At 44.3% G+C, this 16,041-nt stretch overlaps 2 protein-coding genes and 1 long non-coding RNA gene across 3 annotated transcripts in view; 2 read left to right on the top strand and 1 right to left on the bottom strand.

Annotated features, from left to right (window-relative positions):
* The window catches only part of LARS2 (leucyl-tRNA synthetase 2, mitochondrial), a 137,037-nt gene extending 129,628 nt beyond the window's left edge, over positions 1-7,409 (bottom strand). The window contains exon 1 of the mRNA XM_069088296.1: positions 7,301-7,409. The gene's annotated coding sequence lies outside the window, so the exon portion shown is untranslated. The remainder of the gene's footprint in view (positions 1-7,300) is intronic.
* The window catches only part of CDCP1 (CUB domain containing protein 1), a 562,995-nt gene that overhangs the window by 172,807 nt on the left and 374,147 nt on the right, over positions 1-16,041 (top strand). The gene's annotated exons all lie outside the window — the stretch shown is intronic.
* The window catches only part of LOC138161435 (uncharacterized), a 30,741-nt gene continuing 26,685 nt past the window's right edge, over positions 11,986-16,041 (top strand). The window contains exons 1-2 of the long non-coding RNA XR_011168356.1: positions 11,986-12,184; positions 12,273-12,392. This is a non-coding gene — a long non-coding RNA (uncharacterized lncRNA). The remainder of the gene's footprint in view (positions 12,185-12,272; positions 12,393-16,041) is intronic.

Raw genomic sequence — 16,041 nt, 5'->3', positions numbered from 1 at the left:
GTCCAGGATCTTTGCAAAGAAAGCCCCAAATGGGCTCATGAAGAGTCAGACATAACTGAAACGAATGAACAACAACAGGGTATACTAACCTCGTTGTTTTAACTCATTAATTCTGTGGATGGTCATTTCAATATCCATTAGGGATTTATTATCTTATATCAAAGGATTAGGACAGGAATATCATCAGGATAATTCATCATGGGCTTACACAGAAACATTCCACACCCACAGAAAATGGCATCAAAGTATCTAGATTTTTCAGGCTGGCCTGTCAAAGTTCTCAATGCAAAATGGGTTTGTTAGGGATGATTTTCAGTACTCAAATGCCTTAGGTTCTTCATAAAGTCAAGCGATCACCTAGAAATAGTATGAGTAGGCAAAGAAATCACCATTTAGACTTGCATAATTTTAAAAATAGGAATTACAATTGAGACCCAAATCCTACCCAATTTGAGCTTTCCTCTGGATCCACTGTTTTTATGGTCTTCCTGCTAAGTCAACATGTTAATATCTTTGCAAGTAACAGAATACAAGATTTCTAGGGAGCAAGGAATTACTGCTTATACACAAACCCCTAATTTCCCTTTTGGGAGGCTTTCACTAAGACTACTTAGGAATATTCTGAGTTGTGCCCCCAAGTAAAAACAAATGAAAAACTAATACTTAAAAAATGCAAACTCATTTGAATGGTGAGCATCTCAATTTTCCATGGAGCCTCATTGCCTTTTAGATTCTATGGTTAGCAATTATGGATAATGCTACCCTGACATGGAAATTGTTGACGCAGTAGTTGTATTTGCTAGATTTTTTTTTTCTTTAACACACTACATGCATTAAAAATTAAAGCAGTCAGCTTTCTATCTCTGAAAATCCTCCTCTGAACCCTGGGCAATATACTCCAAGAACTGCTCTCACACCCACCCGTGAAGTTTTTGGAAGCACATTTAATACCTGATTCCAGATTTTTATTATAGGATAGGAGTTCTTTAAGGCATGTAGTTTTTTTATGTTTTGTTTTGTTTTTTGCTTTTTGGAGGGGGAAGGGCAGGGCAATTGGGTTAAGTGACTTGCCCAAGGTCATACAGCTAGTAAGTGTTAAGTGCCTGAGGCTGCATTTGAACTCAGGTTCTCCTGACTCCAGAGCCGGGTGCTCTATTCCTAGCCTCCCCCAAAAGCATGTAGTCTTAATAAAGGACTAAATAAAAAGAGTACACCTTGGAATGTAGAGATAAGGCCATAAAGGGGAACACTTTGAAATTGAAGTTAATAAGAATTAGCATAAAACAGATGAGATTAGGCATCTACAGCAGGCCTCCTATGGAATAGTTTATAAATAGATTGTATTTAAGACTAGGATACTTCCTAAATGTTACTGAGGAATTGAGAATCCCTCCTTATGAAGTCAAGCATCCATTCACAACATAACTAATCCAATACAAATTCTAATTCTGGAAACTCAAACATCCCTTTCATGAGGAAGTGTTAATGGCAGATATTTTTGGCAAGTGATAAACAGTACTAAAAAAAAAAAAAAGAGAGAGAAGTTCAGGAAGGATTTGTTGGAAGTGTCCAGCACAACCCAGGCTAGGGGGTTGGCCAGTTCTGAGGGACCAGTCTGTTCATGGGGTCACACATTTACAGCTGAAGGGCCCTTAGAAGCCATCTAATTAAAGACCGTCCTCTTCCTGAGGCCCAAAGAGATTCAGTAACTTTTTCATGGGATTTTTGTTCTTTGTTGTTCATCCTTCTTTCTCGCAGAGGACCAAGGACATCAGGAGGGTGATGTCTGGACTGGCAAGTGAACTGGATCTAAGTGAGGGAGAGCTGGGCAAAGTCACCAGCCTCACTCTCTCCTCCAGTTATCTGAGTCCAGGGGCAGGCGGCGGGCTGACCGGAGAAGGCGCCCAATGCAGTGGGAGCCCTTGGCCCTACGTCTAACCATAGACACTGCTGTCTGGCATTTCAAGCCCATCACAGGCTGTCCCTGCTTACCTGCTCAGGACTAGCTGCTGTGATTCCCCTTCCCAAGGTCCTACACTCAGGCCTGCTCATGGTCCCCCGGTCAGGGCCTGTCTCCCGCCTCTGCCTCTACACAGCTGTTCCCACATCTGGAAGGCACTTGCCCAGCACATCGAAGTCTCAGAGTCCTTGGCTTCCTCTAAAGTAAGACTCAGGGGGACCCCTGTGGGAAGCCTTTCCTGAAGGCCTGATTTGTTGGGGCTACTTCCCTCCTCAAATCACCAGTGAGACATCCATCTGTTCTAGGTGGACCCTCCACCAATTTAATGGGAGCTCCTCAAGGGAGATTTTTGCTTTGTCTTTGTTCTACCCAGGCACTTCCTCAGAGTTTGCTGGATTGGACTGTGCAGTAATAACGTGCTGAACTCAGCCAGGAGAGAGACTCAGCTGCTGTTCTCTGAACTGACCCTGACCAGTACACTTCAGCTCTATGGGACTCAGTTTTGTCAGCTATAAAATGGGGATAATCACTGGCATTTATGCCATACTTTAAGATTTGCAAAGTCCTTTTATAAATATTACCTCATTAGATCCTCACAGCAGCCCTGGAAGGCAGGTGCTTTTATTATCCCCATTTTATACATGAGGAACCAGGCAGGTAGAGATGAAGTGACTTGCCCAGGGTCACCCAGCCAGGAATTATCTGAGTCTGGATCCTGCCTCCAGGTTTGGTACTCTGTCCATTGTACCAGCCAGCAGCCTGAGTATCAGTATTACCTTCCATGGTAGTGTGGAAAGCCACTTACAAGCCTGATAATGCTGTGTAAATGCAAGCTAACCGCACCAGCAGCCGCCTCTGTCTATACCACAGGAACGCTCTTTCTGCAGGTACCCATGTACTCTCTATGTGATGTGAATAACCTCTCCTTTACCAAACTTTAAATGCCTCCAAGTTAGTAACACATGCATAGGCTAAGCAGAAATCACAAGTCACATTCCAAGCTCATCACCGGGTGGCAAAGTTCAGCTGACGTGGAAAGAATTCAGAAGGCCAATGTGGCAGAAGACAGGAAGGGCCCAGAATGAAGCAAAGGCAAGACAGAGAGTAGAAGAAAGCTGGGAAAATGAGTAAGCATCCACTTGGTTCTATTTTATTCCAGAGTGGCAGAAGGGGCAGGAAACTTAAGTTTCCACTGATTTTTCAAGGAAGAAAGGTAGGACCAGAATGGCTTTTACTGCTATTCAGAGATGATATTGCTACTGGTGGAGTAAAGAAACCCAAACATAGCATTATCAAAACATAAGCACATCATCAGGGGAGTGGGGAGGGGCTGGAGGAAGTGGGATACGAGGCACAGGGCCCAGTGCCCAGGAAAAGATCACGAAGCACTGCTCCCACTGCTTCTGAGAGGACAGGAGTTACACGATGTAGGTCATATGATAAGTGTGACTTCAGTGAGACCAAAGCACCTCTTTCTCACAACTGTTAAGCACTGCGGAGAGCCTCACAATTCCCAAGCCAAGAGTGTGCCAAGGCTCTGGAAGCCAGCATGTTCTAACAGAACTCATCGCCTTTGCCCTTCCCCTGCCTCTCTTCCCAGCTCTCCCGTTTCTGGGATGGCTCATTCTCCTGTTTAATCTCAGCACCTCCTGCCTCTTCCCATCTTGTCTGCCCATATCCAATGTGGTGCCAAGTCTACTGCCATTTCTCATCAACCTCTCCCATCCGTGGCCTCCTCTCTACCCACATCACCACGATCCTAACCTGGGCCTTTGCCATCCCTCCCAAAAAAATCCCAATAGCTTCTCACTAGCCTCCCTGCCTCCAATCTATTCTCCACATGGCTGCCCAAACCAGCTAAGGCACCGAGCTATGCACATCACTCCCTGTTCAAAACCTTCAGGGGCTTCCTACTGCCTTGAGGATAAAGTATGAACCTATCATCTTAACATTTAAAAGCCTCCACAATCTGGCTGGATGTATTTTTCCAGGCTAATTTCGTATCATTCAACTTCATGAATTCTTCATTGCAGCCAATGAACGAGCTGTTCCCTGATCGGGGCGTTTTATCCTGTCTCAGGCTGTCGAGCAGGCTGTCTCTCAAGCTTGGAACGCATTCCTTCTTCATCTCTGCCTTTCAAAATCCTTCTCTTCCTTCAGGTCCAATCTGAGAGTTCTCTGTAGATCTCCCCCCATCTTCCGAGCTAAAAGTCTTCTCTCTCTCCTCAAATGCTCCTGGAGGATTTTGTCAGGGACTCTTTTCTGCCCCTATTACTTCCTAACTGGTCTTATACGGATCCAGGTGGGGAGAGGGGAAGAGGAAGGGAAAAAGCATTTCTAAAATACCTACTATGCACCAGACCCTGTGTAAACACTTTACAAATATCCTCTCATTTGATACACATAATATTACTTACATATTATCTACCATCCTCCATAGTAGATAGGCTTCTTAAGTCAGCAACTGTGCCACTGTCATCAGTGGTGCCTAATAAATGCTTATCAAATTAAGCATAAGCCAGTGAAAAGCACATTTGGCATAAAGTAGGAGAACTGGACTCAGGTCCCAGCCTGGGCACTTACAAGCTGGGTAAGCTGGGGCACTCCCTTCCCCTCTACTGTGCTACCTGCCTAAGGAAAGCATTCTGTCAACCTCAAAGCCTCACAAAATAAGCTGCTAGTCTTAGCCTGGCATTCAAGGCCCTCCCCAACGTCCTCCCTGGCTTTCCAGCCTTGTATCACTCTCCTCTTCTAAACCAAACAGGGCTGGTTCCCTGTTCTCATTCTGCCCTTTCTAGACTCCATGGCTCTGCATACAACAACCTCCCATTCTTAAGCCCTTGCCCCACTAATCTCCACTTATTGGTAGTACAGTACTATAGAAAAAGTGCTGGTTTTCAAGTCAGAGGTCGTGGGTTCAAATCCTAGCATTGACAATTATTGCCTGCATAAACTCAGAAAAATCCCTTAAGCTTTCTGGGCTTCAGTTTCCTCATCAGTGGGGTAGAACTAAATAATCTCTAAAGTACCTTCAGGTTCCAGATCTGTAACCTAGAACCTTCCTTTCTCCAAGACCCAACTCAAAACCCTCTTCTTCCATAAAAGCCTTTCTGTTTCCTCAACTCAAGGTCCAGGATACACAAATGAGCTTAAGGGAAAGCTATGAAATAATACCAGGAGCCAAGTACAAAAAGGCAAAGGTGAAACAGCCCCTGCCCTCATTCTAGGGAGAGGAGAGAACGACAAGTAGGAAGATTAATAAAACAAACTCTATATGAAAGGAAGACAAAGTAATTTTGGGGGTAGAAAGAAGAGAAGGGAAAGGGAGTGGAGGAGGCAACAGGAGAGGACTAATTTAGGATGTAGCCCTTGATCTGAGCCTTGAAGGATGCTAGGGACTCTTAAGAGGCATAAATGTGGAAGGGAGAACATTCCAGGCATGGGGGGCAGTTTGTGCAAAGGTAGTAGGTGAAAAGATTCATCTTCCTGAGTTCGTCTGTCCCTTACTAACTGTGTGACTCTGGAAAAGTCACTTACCCTGTTTGCCTCAGTTTCCTCATCTGTAAAATGAGCTGGAGAAGGAAATGGCAAACCACTCTAGTTTCTGTGCCAAGAAGAGCCCAAATAGGGTCACAGAGTCAGATACAACTGAAAACCAACTGCACAGAGCTTCTTGAGCAGAGGATGACACGGTCAGATCTGTGCTCTAGGAATATCAATCTGACCATTGTGCTGGAGGCTAGCTTGGACAGAGGGGAGCTGACCCAAGGAGGCCAATACGATGATTTCTCCAATAATGCAGAGAAGTAGTTCCCAAACCTTTTGGTTTCAGGATCCTGTTATACTCTTGAAAATTGTTGAGGAATCCCCAATTTTTTTAATGAGGGTTATACTTATTATTTACCACCTTACAAATTAAACTGGATATATTTTCAAATTTCCATTAATTTATTTTAAATGGCAAAAATAAGCCCATTATATATGAACATAAATAATACATTTTTATGAAAAATATCTATATTTCTCAAAACAAAAAGATTAGTGAAAAGACTGGCGTTGCTTTACATATTTTTGCAAACTTCTTTAATGTCTGGCTCAACAGACAACAGCTGGATTCTCATATCTGCTTCTGCATTCAATCTGTTGTTTTGGTTGAAGGACATGAAGACAATCTGGCCTCACTCAAATAAGTAGTTGGAATGAGAGGAATATTTTAACAGGCAAATTACATCGAATATTAGGAAAATAGCTGTGACTTCAGGGACCCCTTGAAAGGGCCGTGGGGTTCCCAGATTACACTGAGATGGCTGGTTTGGAGAACAGCAGTGCAGAAGGTCTGAAGCAGGCAAAGGCGCCTGGGTGGAGGGGAGAAGATGGGGTTTCCATTTCTGCAGGCCCTTCAAACGTTCTATTTCACATTACGGATGCCTCCCACTTTGCTGCCCCCTCTAGGCCCGAAGCACACCAAGGGCACCCAGTACCAGGCCCGGCACTTAATAACTAGTTATTGGACTGATTGTTCAGGATGCATGGCTTTTGAGGGCTTTGGGATGCCTGGGAGGGGGCTACCTGAGGCCCTGCCCTTTCCTGCCTGGAGGCAGAAGGAGGAGATCACTTACATGCCTGACCCAGCGCCTTCATTCAGTCCCTTGCTGGCTGTGTGACCTTGGGCAAGTCACCTGAGCGCGCTGTGCCTCAGTTTCTCCATTCGTAAAAAGAGGGAGCGGGAATACCTGGCTCCTGAGTGCCTCCGCGGCCCTAAATCCATGCCTACGACCTTCTGCCCCTCGGGATCCTTCCTGTCCTCCCAGGCTTCTTCCCCAATGACTCCCTTCTCCAATCACTGCACATTCATTTCTTTGGTTATCTTGTAGTCAGTATGTATCCTCTCCCCTCCCAGGAGAGTGAAAGCCCCTCCAGGGTAAGGCACTGGCAGAACCACCACGGCACCTCTGTGCTTGGAGTCACAAGGCCTGAGTTCAAATTCGCCGCGTGTTCCCCGGGATGGCCAAGAGGGGAATGGGGGTCATGGAAGGAACTGAGGCCAGGCCGGGAGGTGAGGGGGGCTTCACGGGCTGGGACACAAGGCTGCTCACCCGAGGATCTGAACTCACGTCCTCTAGCCCCCCTCCCCGTCATTCCTTTTTCCCGGGGGATCCCCAATGCCGCGTTTCACAGGCCTGACCCCGACCAGGAGGCGGCACCCGGACACGACCCAGACCCACTCCTCCCAGGCCCAGGGTCCGCCGCTACCGGGCTGCCCTCCCTGAGCAGACAGGAAGGCGGGTCCCCGGCCGCCCAGGGGGGAGGAGGCCCGGCTGGCGGGGGCGGCGGCATTACCTGCGCACAAGCTCCGTCTCTAAGCCCATGCGGCGGAACAGCTCATGGGCGCCGCCATATTGGGAAAACAAAAACTTTATGGACAGCGGGAGCCGCGCACACAGACAGAGGAGGCGGGGCCGGGACCGGGGAGGAGGCGGGGCTGGGGCCGAGGAGGAGGTGGGGCGTGAGAGGAGGCGGGGCGTGGGAGGAGGCAGGGCGGGGACCGGGGAGGAGGCGGGGCCGGAGCATCCTTAGGACTCCTCTAGACCGCTCCTTGACTCTAGCCCTCCAGGGGGACACTGGGCAGCCTACCCTGAGGGGTCCTCGTACCTGCCCCAAGGTGGGGATGACACTATAGGGAACTGAGAGGCTGAGTCCAAACCCCTCACTTTACAGATAAGGAAACCGAGGCACACAGGGGCACTGGCTAGCTTTTCTATAGCCATCTGATTGGCAGAACACTTTGCTTTCTTGTTCCCTCATTTGACCCTCACAGCGACCCTGGGAGGTGGGTGCTAGTATCGTGCACATTCTACAGATGAGAAAACTGAGGCTCCTAGTGCTCTCTCTGCACCCCCCCCCCCCCCCCCCCCCGTGATCTGTGAAAACCCATCCGGGGCACCCCCCTGCAAAAAACCCGGGACCCCCCCCCCCCCCCCCCCCCCCCCATGTCCTAGTGATCTGTGTGAATCCATGCCAGGCAGCGCTCTGCAGCAAAACCAGGAGACCCGAGTCCATCTCCTCTACCTGTTGCTTACTAGCTGCATGTATGACCTTTGGCACATGCGGATCTCTCCAGCCTTGAGTTTCTTCACCTGTAAAATGGGGTCGGACAGTGGAAAGAATACCAGCGATGGAGGAAGGATGAAGCCTGGACCCGGGATTTCACTGGCAGAGAGAACTCTCCTTGAGGCCACTTCCCCTCCCACTCAAGTCACTGCCTTCCATGGGCTTCTGGTCTTAGAGAGTCACTTGAGGGGTTTGCTAGGGTCACCCAGCCACCCCCCCCCAGTCAAGTTAGGACTTGAACTCAGCTCTTCCTTACTCTGAGACCGACTCTGTCAGAAAGATTGATGTTAGAAGAGGGTCTGATGTCAGAACCCTGTTAGTTCAGGTACAATTCTGGGAGGAGAGGAGAGATCCTTCAGTCACTGAACCATCAACCAAAAGAAGCTGACTTTGCTCTAACACAGCAAGGATCTACACTGAGAATTCAGCCACATTTAGCTTCTATAGAGTGGTTCTCCTTTGTTCCTTCCCTGTTTCCACATGGAAATGGGTTTGGCCATCGGGACAGGTATATGGTCATCAGATGCCCACCAAGTCAGAGAAGTCCCACCTCCTCCTCATGGATGGAACTTTTTATGACCTTATATGACCAGGAAGACTGTCTTTTGCCCCTACAGCATAGTCCCTGGCACACTTGTTGTTATTCAGTTATGTCTGACTCTACTGGATTTTCCTGGCAAAGGCACTAGAGTGTTTCATCGTTTTCTTCTCCAGTGTGTCCCCATTTTACAAAAGAGGAATTGAGGTAAACAAGGATTAAGTGACTTGCCCAGAGTCACATGGCCAGTAAGTGTCTGAGGTCCAGTTTGAACTAAGATCTTCCAGACTCTATCCACTGCACCACCCAGCTGCTGCCTGGCATACAGAAGGTGCTTAATAAATGTTAATTGATTGATCAAGGAAGGCAAGCGCCAGTCCACTCCCAGGGAGAGCTTGGTTGCCTTTCAGGGGAAATTAATTCACATGATGGGTGGGGACCCTGACCTATACTACTTGAGTTCAAATCTTGGCACTGGATCAGCCATTTTAACCTCTTTGGGCCTCAGTTTCCTCATATTTAAATAAAAAGGTTGGCCTAGGTGGCTTTTAAAAGCCATTTAAGATATAAATCTATAACCCTATGAACTTCTAAGGCCATTTAAATTCTGATAACCTATAGTTTCATGATTCATTCACGTTAATTGAACAAAATTTTGATGACTGTGTATTTGCATAGTTAGCAATGTAAAGCTAAATTTGACTGACAAGAGAAGAAAGGAAGCTCCGTGATTTAATTCAAAAAGCCCAATCCTTGAGACGTAATCCAAAAAGGATTTGTATGCTGTTTCTGCATCTCTCATTTGTTTGTGAGGTTTTTATGTCCTCAGATATGATCAGTTTTTGGTGTCATGCATAGCTGAGTACATGTATACTTCTTTCATATTCATTCAATAATTGCCAGAGGTCTATCGTATCTAATTTTTCTAAAATTTTATTCGGGTAATTTTAATTTCTTTCTTGTTTATATTTTTGGTTAGACTTATCTAGGACAGAAAGGGATATACAGTGTCTAACATAAGGTAAGCACTATTTAAATGCTTAATCCCTTCTTCTTGCCCTTTGTGTATTTCTACATGTAATTTCTTTAGTTTTTCCTTTATGCTATGTACATATGCCACATGTACATATGTTAAACACAGTTCCTGGCACATAGGTACTCAATAAATGTTTATTGATTAAGTATTGAAATCCATTTATTGTCTATATTATCTTTCAGCAAAATGTACTCCCCTGTATCTCTTTTAATTAAGTCTACCTTTGCTGTTACCTTGTCTGAAATAATAATTGTACCCTGGCTTTTTTTGTATTCAGCTGACACATAATAGATTTTGTACCATTTCCTTATTTTAACTCTGTGTGGATATGTATGTTTCAAATGTGTTTCTTGTAAACATATTGTTTGATTTTTGTTTTCGAATCCATTCTGCTTAGCCACTTCTGTTTTATGAGTGAGTTCATCCCATTCACATCCACAGTTATGACAGTTAATTGCCTTCCCCTCCTCTATTCTAGTCTTATACTTTTTCTTCTCTATACTCTTTCTTTCCTGATTATTTCAAGTTATTGCATTTTCTTTTCATCTTCTCTTCGCTATTTTCTCTCCAGGCTTAAGGTTTGTTTTGCTTATGACTAATCCCTCCCTGAATCTTCCCTTTCTATTACATTTCCCTTGCCCTTCTTCTTGTTCTATCTGTTTCCCTGCGGAATTGAATGTATTTCTACACCAGAATCTTTATGTGTGTGTGCTGCACACGTGTGCATGCGTGCTCTAACCTCTTTCTATCAGCTTAGGTGAAATGAGACATATATTTGTATACAGACATAAAGGAAATTTGTTTTGCTTACCTATTGTTACAAGAAATGTTTTTTTCCTTCCTTTCTTTTCAGTGAAGTGTGGGAGGGAAGGAGACAAAATAGATTTCTACTAAATTTTTTAAAAAAATAGATGGGAGGGAGGAGAAAACAGATGTGAAATGTTGCATGAATTTTCCGATTAATTCACTGTATTGTTCAGTTTCTTTCCTTATCTGTTTTCCCTTGATACAAGAATGTGTTGCTATCACAAAGTGGGAGGAATCTGTAAATATTTGTAAAGTAAGAAACATATCAATGAAACTTAAAAAAAAGGAGACATTGCAGATTGCAGGGAAGAATCACAAAAACTGAGGTGGGAGAACTTTTTGCAGCTGTGAGGCAAAGAAGATGATGCAGAAACTGAAATCCTTTCTTACCTTAGAAGATGAGTTCTCTGAGGATTTGTTCCTTTGTCCCCAATTCCATTTCCCAACAGTGCATTATGGGAGAGTACCCACACATTAATGTGGGAGGTTAAATATGGCTCCTCTGATGATTTTTCCTGTTACTTATTTCATCATTCTATTCCAACTAATTTTTTTTTCTATTTGAAAAGAAAAGGCAAATGATAAGGACCTATGTATTTCACTGGACTGTACGATTTTAAAATCTTTAATGATATCTTTTACTTTTACATCATAATTTTCCTGAATGGGCAGGTAGATGGCAGAGTAGATAGAGCACTGGGCCTGGAATCAGGAAGACCTGAGTTAAAATCCAGCCTCAATCACTCACTAGCTGTGTGACCCTGGACAAGTCACTTAACCTTGTTTGCCTCAGTTTCCTCAACTATAAAAGAACTGGAGAAAGAAATGGCAAACCACTCCTGTATCTTTGCCAAGAAAACCCCAAATGGGATCACCAAGAGTCAGACATGAATGGACTTAACTGAAATTTTTTAAATATACGCCTCCTCTTTAGTGTCTTTCCTACTCAGCAAGTCATCCCTTATGAATAAAGGTTTACCCAAGAGCAAAAGAAAGTGATCCAAAACATTGAGGAATTAAAAAAAAAAAACCTGTAAGTTTGAGAAGTATGAAATCAAAGAAATGTAAATGTATACTCCCACCAAAGCCCTACTTAAAAAAAAAAAAGTAAAGATTTGCTAGGAAGCCTCGGAGGACATTATACAATAGTGGAAAGTGGAAAAAGAGGTAACAAAATAGGGATATGAAGAGCATAGTGAACAGCTTACAGAAGTTATCCATTGAGTTCTGGTCCTACAGCAGCTGGTTAGTGTTGCCTTGCACAGCCCCCTGGAATCTGCTTTAGCTGAGCTCACTTTGCCCTGTAAAAGTCTGAGCTTAAGCAAGCAATTTCCTTCTACTGTTCAGTCATCTTGGGTCACTTGGCCTTCAGCCCATGGCCTGTGCAAACTTATCCTCTCCTCTCACCCAACATCCTCTGCAAGAAAGAACTCTTTCCTGCTTGGGCCAAATACTCCTCCCTGGAACATCAGTAATTTTTATATTTCTTGGAATTTTGCATGCTCCACACCCATGCTTATCTCATCTGAAATCTTAGAGGCTTCCATCAGAACAGAAACTCTGCTTTAAGGGTCTCCTGTCTGTCCCTCTTCAAGGACCAGCTTATCTAAATTCAGAGAGACAAATGACCAGGTTGACCATAGGGTGACCAAGTGCAACTCTCAAAGACTATTTGCTGAGTGTCAGAGAAGTTCTGTCTAAGGGCCAATGAAGGAAGTAACTTGAATTCAAGGTGAAGTTTAAAATTATTATTTTTAGCTTTTAAAAAACTGATAACTAATGATCTTTCATTGAAAGTTAAATTTTTTGTTGTTGAATAGGGATTGTAGCAACAAAGCCAGCTCCTTCCCAGCTCCCAGAGCAGCAGCAAGACCTTCTTGCCTCCATTTCCCCAAGATAACCAAAGATTTGGAAGTTTGGGTTACTAAATAGCTATCTCAGTGAGTATTTTTTAGTTGAGTTTTACCTGACACCTGATTAAATTGACAATAAATGATGGGATACTTCAAGTCATGTTTTTTGGAAAGTAATTGTAATTTGATTCATCCAAAATGTTCCCATGTTTTTATTCTTCTTTGGTCTTCTGTCACTGGGACTTTTTTTTTTTTTTTTGAGGCAGTTGGGTTTAATTAAGTTGCCCAGGAGATGGATTTGAACTCAGGTCCTCCTGACTCCAGGTCATGTGCTCTATCCACTGTGCCACCTAACCACCCCCACTGGTACATTTCTTAAAGGCTCTTTTCACAGCCCTGAATAACCAACTGGTAACATCAATTCTTCCTTCCTTGAAGGAAAATAGGTGCCAGATAGAGATAGGTACACGAGACAGATACTAGACTTCATCTCACAGGAGTACTGAGCAGTTGCCATGATAAAGGGCTTGGGAGAGCTGTGTGAGAGTTCCCGATGTGTGTTACTGTGCCCTTCTCAGCTGGAGTATTACAGTTCCCTTTCCTGACGGATGATGATTTTGTCCTAGGATTGGCAGAAGGCTCTTCTCTCTGCCTTGTTCCCAGCCTCAGCTCAGACATCTATCACTATTAAGCAGGAAGTGGGAAGGTCTGGCCTCCCCAGATGAACAATCCTTAAGTTCCCCATGAGAGAGGTTCCTCTTTTATTGATGCTGATCACCCATTATACTCCCCAGATCCCCAGGAGTGGACTGACCAAGGAAAAGGCCTGGAAGCAGTCTCCTTGCTTCTGCTGGGCTTTCTTAGGAAGCTGAACCATCCCAGTGGATTGTGCTTCCTTTACATCTGAAAGGGCTTCTTTTTACTTTCCGACATCTGTGTTTTTGCCTCTTTCTACCTTCTGCTTTGCTACAGTCTTACTCTTTAAATCCATGAAAGGTAGCCTTTTAGAGGGATTGTTGTCATTCAGTTGGGTCCAACTCTTTGTGACCCCATATGATGTTTTCTCTGCAAAGGTAATGAAGTGTTTTGCCATTTCCTTCTCCAGCTCATTTTACAGATGAGAAAACTGAGGCAAACAGGGTTAGGTGACTTGCCCAGGGTCACACAGAAAGTGTCTGACATTGAATTTGAACTCAGCACTTCCTGACTCTAGGCCTGGTGCTCCGACTACTGTGTCACCTCCCTGCCCTAGGCACTAAGAAATTTTCGTCTATGAATCCCCAGTTCTTGATGCTTAATAAATGCTTATTGATGGATGGATGGATGGACAAAATTATGAATAATAAAATAAGATAGCACATGGTAAGTATTCAAAGTACAAAAAAAAAATTAAAGATTTTCCTAAAAGTAGAGAGGCACAAGGAGTTTCTGGAGAAAGGAAGGCATTTCAAAGGAGGACCAGTTGGTCCTACCCTTTTATCCACAGCATGAGTATATTGAGCTTGGGGTCAGTAGTTCAGGATCCAAATGTGACTTCAGATACATTAGTTGTGTTACCTTGGATAAATAATTTACCTTCTTAGAACCTCAGTTTTCCCCTCTGTAAAATGGGGATACAACTTTTTTTTCCTACACTGACTTTATAAAGAGGGAATCAAATTGCAAACCTCAAAATGCTCCAGAGTTATTGTCAGTATTGTTCTCCTTTAAGGGTTTTAGATGATTTCTCCCTGTATTTGGTTTAGTTTTAATTTTAACTCTTCAGGACTGAAGCCTCTCTCTGGTCAGTGACATCACTCTGTTGCTAAAGGTTTCCATGGTGAGGGCCTTTCTTTTTCCCCCAGAAGCCTTCCAACATGTTTACTGGTCTTCTTTCAACAGCAGTCTTCAGCCTGAATTATGGAATATTTCCCATCTCTTTTGTCTTTACCCATTTCTGCATTCGCCCCTCTTGCCCTTTATACTCTGGTCTTGTTTCATCCATCCATCCATTCATTGAGCGCCCACTGTGTGTAAGACATTGCACTAGTCTCTGGAACAATTCAAAAGAGAGAAAGAAAGGAAACTCTATGGTGTTAGTGCCGAGGGTCAGAGCTGGGAGAGCTGACTCAGTTTTGAAAGAATCCAATCATACCTTCTCTTTAGCCAAAGGAACCTTTATTAACTCAAAAGCATGTAGGCCTGAGACTTAGCAAGGAACTAAACAAAGGCATTGATATAGGAAGAGGACCAGACTTATAACACAGAAACTCACACAGCCTGTAGGATGATGATGTAATTTTAGAGTTTATAATGGGGGCTGGAGATTTAGGGGCAGGATGAGGAAGATGGATGAAACAAGATAAGGGAGACAGAGAATTTTATGACCCAGGAAAGTTGACTTTAGTATGCTCTCAGGCTCAGGAGGGCCTCCCAAGGCAATGATATTAATATTATTTTTAACCCTTAGGGCACCTCTGTATCCACATCATTAGCCCTTAATGAGCTTTTTAAAATATGACATCCCTTTGCTTCTCTTTAATCCAGTTATCTACACTTGATACAGAATTAATGTGGTATGAACACTTACCAAAGGTAGATTCCGAGTGGTCTAATGAAGGGTGAACACCTCCCTCATTCATCCATTTGCTCTCCCACTCACCATAGTGGCTATTCCAAACCTTTTCAAGCCTCCTCAAGATTCCCAAGTCACCCATTTCTCCCACCCTCTCACCTGAGGACCTCACCTTATACTTCTCTGAAAAACCTGAAGCCATTCACTACCAGCTGCATTCTCTCCCCTCCCCATCTCCCATTTCCCCCTACTATTTCATCTATCACCCCATCTCTCACAAAGAGGGGGCCTTTCTAGTCAAGGCAAGCCTGTCTCCATTCACAAGTCATCCCAGCCCCTAGCAGATTGCCCCTTCTGTTAACTGCCCTCACTTTAATCTCTGATCTCTCCCGGTCTACAAACTCTTCACCTGCTACCCACAAACATACCCATATCTTCCCCATCTTTTTAAAAAAAAAAACCCTCCCCGGATTTGAACATTACCACCAGCTATAGCCCTTTATCTCTCCTCCCCTTATCAACTAATCAGTCCCTCAGCCTTCTCTCCTTCCACAGTATTCCAAAACCCCAGCCTTCTGGCTCTTGACCTCATCATTCTACCTTCCGCTGCTAGTTCCAAAGTTACCAAGATCTCTTCCTTGTTCAGTCGATTTCCTTTTTCTCAGTCCTTGTCCTTCCTGTCCTCTCTGCAGCTTTTGGCAATGTTATTCATTCCCTTCTCCTCTAGATTTTCATGACACTTTTCTCTCCTGGTTTTCCTACCTATTGTTCCTTCTCAGTTTCTTTTGATGAACTTTCAACCTCAATAACTATAGGTGTCCTCCAAGGCTGTGTCCTGGGCCCCTCCCACCAGATCCCGCTGGTTCAATTATTATCTCTATGTAAATGCTTCCCAGATCTCTACATCCAGCCCTGAGCTCTAGTCCTACATCAGCAGCTGCCTTTGGATAGGAAGTCCTGTGGGCTCCTCAAACTTAATCCTTATAAAACTGAACTCGTTATCTCTCCCCCATGCCCACCTCACAAACTCTCCACTCTTTCAGACTTCCTTACTGTTGTCCAAGGGCTCTGTGATTCTTCCATTCACCCAGGTCTGATAGGTCAGGGCTATCTTTAATCACACTCACCTCACATGCAAACTGTTGTCAAAGCTGGTTTCTACCTTCACAACATCTCTCATCA

The sequence above is a fragment of the Petaurus breviceps genome, unplaced genomic scaffold (assembly GCF_028583685.1).
Source record: "Petaurus breviceps papuanus isolate PSGF00001 unplaced genomic scaffold, PetGlider_PUasm1.0 185, whole genome shotgun sequence".
NCBI lineage: Eukaryota > Metazoa > Chordata > Mammalia > Diprotodontia > Petauridae > Petaurus > Petaurus breviceps.
Note: the sequence above shows the minus strand (reverse complement) of the source record. Positions and strands in the feature narration are given on the sequence as shown.